Source organism: Gorilla gorilla, chromosome 10 (genome assembly GCF_029281585.2).
Source record: "Gorilla gorilla gorilla isolate KB3781 chromosome 10, NHGRI_mGorGor1-v2.1_pri, whole genome shotgun sequence".
NCBI lineage: Eukaryota > Metazoa > Chordata > Mammalia > Primates > Hominidae > Gorilla > Gorilla gorilla.
The window spans coordinates 89991366-89996114 of record NC_073234.2 but is presented as its reverse complement, the minus strand read 5'-3'; the positions used below and the strand labels follow the sequence as shown (position 1 = coordinate 89996114).

The 4749-nt window shown below is 34.8% G+C and overlaps 1 pseudogene; it reads left to right on the top strand.

The window, feature by feature from the left end:
• Window positions 1-244: 244 nt before the first annotated feature.
• Window positions 245-621, top strand: LOC101150406 (microtubule-associated proteins 1A/1B light chain 3 beta 2-like; annotated as a pseudogene).
• The last annotated feature ends 4128 nt before the right edge of the window (window positions 622-4749 follow it).

The window sequence follows — 4749 nt, the reverse complement described above, 5'->3', positions numbered from 1 at the left end:
GCAAAGCCCAAAAAACAGGGACTTGTACACAGATATGCTATATAAAAGGTTAGTTATTGTCATTATTGCCATCATCATTATCAGTGGGTTTATATTTCCTTGTTCCGTATGATGTCTCCACAGCGTTTGAAGAAAATGAGATGGCGAGTTGGATCTGTCGCCGCCACCGCCGCAGCCCCCGCCCCCGCCCCGAGAGCTTCCAGGACCCTCGGGTCGCTGCCAGCGCGGGCCAGATTCCCGCACCATGCTGTCGGAGAAGACCTTCAAGCAGCGCCGCACCTTCCAACGAAGAGTAGAAGATGTCTGACTCATTCTAGCGCAGCATCCAACCAAAATCCCAGTGATAATAGAACGATATAAGGGTGAGAAGCAGCTTCCTGTCCTGAATAAAAGGTTCCTTGTACCTGACCACGTCAACATGAGTGAGCACATCAAGATAATTACAAAGCGCTTACATCTCAATGCTACTCAAGCCTTCTTCCTGTTGGTGAACGGACACAGCATTGTGAGCGTCTCCACACCAATCTCAGAGGCGTATGAGAGTGAGAAGTATGAAGATGGATTCCTGTATATGGTCTGTGTCTCTCCCAGGAGACATTTGGGATGAAACTGTCGGTGTAAAACTAGAAAAATGCATCTATTCTATAATTTTTTCAACGCTTACCAAGGAAGAAAAAGGGATGTTGCCAACTGAGATCGATCAGTTCATTTCATCACAGATCAGCAAACAGTAGTGTTCCCACCTAGGAGTGTTAGGAAATTGTGTTTGTACTTCAAGCAGAAAAACTAAGCTCTAAGTGAGCACGTTCAGCTTTGGAAACTATGTTATTTAATGTAGGTTAGCAGTTTTCAAATTTTAAAAGTTTAAAAATAAAACTGCATAAAAAGAAAAAAAGGAAGGAAGGAAGGAAAGAAGAAAGAAAGAGAGAAAGAAAGAAAGAGACAGAGAGAAAGGAAGGAAGGAAGGAAGGAAAAGAAAGAAAGAAAGAAAGAAAGAAAGAAAGAAAGAAAGAAAGAAAGAAAGAAAGAAAGAAAGAAAGAAAGAAAGAAGGAAAGAAAGAAAGAAAGAAAATGAGATGTACTCTCTTCCCCTGCCTTGGTGATTAGGGAAGCGCATGCTGATGTGGAAGTGAGACACTGAGCATTACAGAGGGAAAACTTCCCTAGAGAATCCCCTGGACCTGCTGTGCACTGCACACATGAAAATAAACTTTTATATATTGCTGAGATTTGGAAGTTATTATTACTACATAACTTAGAATTTCTGACTAATAAATGATTTTATTAGCAATGAAATATAGCTTCTTAATAAGTGACTACAGCCTTTGCCAATTTCAAGCTATGTGTCCCTAGGAACCTCTGTATTGCCCTAATTTTTATCTATTAAAAAGAAAGTGAGACTATTATCATAAAGGATTAATATGACAGTAATATAAACTTTACAGAAATGTAATATGATAGGATGCTTCACATACAGGAACCCCTTATCAGTTATTACTATTTTTAATATTAAATTTGTTATTTTTAGATGAACTAAATACAACATAGGCCTTTTGATAACCAGTACATATAGTGGAGAATTCAGTTAAAACTTTTTGGAAATACAATCTTACCTGTATGTTGTGGGATTTGGTAGGGTTCTAAATTGGAATAATTTCTATGGAGTAAAATTTGACAATATCTATGTACAATAGATATATAATTCTTTGTACAATGTCTATGTACATACATAGATATTCATTGAAACATTATTTGTAATAGCATAGGAAAAAACAAGTAAGCCTAAATAGCTATCAACAGGGAATTGGTCTATTAAATAATGATAAATGCACATATTAAAACACTATCAGCCATTTTAAAGATAAGGTTATTCATACATAACAATACAGAAGGATCTCAAAAGATATATTGTTGAGTAAGAAAGGTAAGGTGTGGAACAAGGTATATTACAGCGCTACTTATATGAGCAAAAGATATACATGCACAGAAGGTCTTTGAGGCTAGAGGATGCACAAGTGACTGATAACACTATTGCTGTGGAAATAAGTTGTGTTTTGAGAAAAGTAATTAAGTGAAGGATGTATTTTTTATTGTATTTCATAAGGCAGGTTTTTTTTCATTTTTTCTGTACAAACATATCACCTATAAACAAAATAGACAAAAGGAAAGATGACCCATCAGACATACTTTGTCATTAAACAGTTCTCTTTTTAAAGGGTTATTTATGGGTAAGTGAATTGAGTGACATTGACACAAGGTTTTTGATATACTTGAGGGTGATTTTGATATAAAATCACAATTAAAAGACAATTTAGAAGAATTATTTTTCAAGTTTAAAACTAAATATTAAAATCATTAAACTTAAAAAATATTTTTCTGTGCCTTTAACTCATTCTACAATTTTTTATTCTATACATAAATTTGTTGGATTTGAATAATGATTTCTAAGGGGGCTTTAAGGAATAGTTAGTCTTGTTTCCAGATTTAATTACACATCTTCAAATTTTAAACAATAAGGTTCTAAAGTTATTATATTAGGTTTCTTTTTAACGTATTTCAGTTCTTTAGCAACAACAACAACAAACTTCCTAAATATTTAAACTTCTCTTATATGTCTAACAGATCAAACTTAAATTACTAATTAAACTTTTAGTTTGGCTTCAAGTTTGTAGTCTAGATCAATTACTCAATTACCTATTTTTCAACTGCCTTTAAAAGACTATCACTTTAATAATCAAACTATCTTAAACAATATTTTTACAAGAATACCATATATTGCATTGAAGTAGAATTAAGAGCAAATTGAATATTTTACATCTGCAGAAAGGTTAAGTAACTTCACTCAATTCATATAACTAGATGAAGCAAAATTGGATTCAGGTTTGTCTGATTCTAATTTCTATAACATTTACACTATGCTACCTGCCTTTTCTGATAATACCAGAAGCTGACAAAAAATAATTGTATTAACTCATGTATTCATATGTTCAAGGAATAGGAATAGCTTCAAGTGCAATTGGATAATGGGGCTCAAAAGATATCTTCAGCATCCAGTTTTACCCACATTCTTTTGCGTCTCTGTTTCCATTGTGTTAGCTTCATTTTTAGCTGCAGAAACAAGCCTTACATCTACCAATCATTTAATCAAATGCTGGTGTTTAATTTGTCTGAGTTTTCCCGGCAAAGACTGCATCACTGTCTCTTGCTCTATTTTGGCATTATCCACATCTCTGAAATATAGCCAGTGAGATAAACTGTACAGATTCACATAGGTAAATCCAGGCAGGGTAACCTTTGGAATGAGAGGGTTCTATTTTACCAAATCCTATGTGTTGAGAGTGCCAGTGTGTTTTTCTACAACAGAAATGTTAGGTTTTAGGAGGTGCAAATAGGGAGACAGCTGAAATTTGCAAAGGAGATTCTGAAGTGGATTCTGCCCTACATCCACTATATTTGTCATTTGAAAACTTGTCAGAATTATAGAATCACCTATTAATGTTAAAATGTTTGCTTTAAGTTTAATAAACGAATGCCTTTAGTGTGATCTGATTAGCTGCGGGTGGGAGGTGTGAGCTAGTGGCCTATACTGGGGCAACCCAAGTTTTCCAGAGTAAATGACAGTTGATTGGCAGAGAGCCGGTTTGAAGAATCTTAAAAGAGAGAACTGGACTGTATGAAAGATGCAATAAAATTTAGTCACGTGACATTTGGTTATGGAGAAGTCTCTCGGCAGATAGTCAAACCCCAGTTAAGCAGTTAGGTATTGAATCAAAGCTAGGAGATTGTGATACTAAGAATATTAAGTAGGCATGGCCAGTGTTGACGGAATTGGACTTCTTGGCATGCAGTTAAGACAGAGACTAAGGACAAAGTTCTAGGAACCAGAGCTCTATGAGACAGTGACCAAGAATTGGCTTGACACCAAAGCAGACTTCACAGCTAGATTGGAAGCAGCAGATTTTATAAAAATGAGAAGTTGGGTTTTAACTTAAGATTCTCCTACCTAAGGTAAGCAACAGTTCTAATAAAAGTGGCTCTAGGCAAGTGGCTTCAGACTTGAAGAGATGGCTCCAGAGAAGTAGAACCTGAAAGCTTCCAATCGACGTGCCAGCTTAGAACATTGTTTTCCTTTCTTTTCCTAAAACCGGCATACTTATATTTTATGTCCTCATACTTTAAATAATCAGCTGAATGTACATGTTTGTGTTCATGTGTTCTTGTGCAAATTACCCTTTTAATGATCAGCATAGGCAACAAGAAATCAACTAAATAACATTGATGTTAAATAATTAATTTTCAGAATTTAAGAAATGTTAATGCATAAGTACAAGAATACCTGTAGTTGTACACAAATTAGAGAGTACAGAAATTTTGTACACAAATTAGATTAGTACACAAATTTGTGTACTAAGTTGTACACAAATTAGTCTAAAAATTAATTTAGTTTACAAATTAATTCATTGTTGAAAATAACAAAGCTGATTCTATTCTTTAAAAAAAAGAAATCTGTTTTTTTTTTGTTTTTTTTCTTTTTTTTTTCTCCTGACAGACATTTTTTTTTCTTTTTTTTTATTATACTTTAAGTTTTAGGGTACATGTGCACATTGTGCAGGTTAGTTACATATGTATACATGTGCCATGCTGGTGCGCTGCACCCACTAACTCGTCATCTAGCATTAGGTATATCTCCCAATGCTATCCCTCCCCCCTCCCCCCACCCCACAACAGTCCCCAGAGTGTGATATTCCC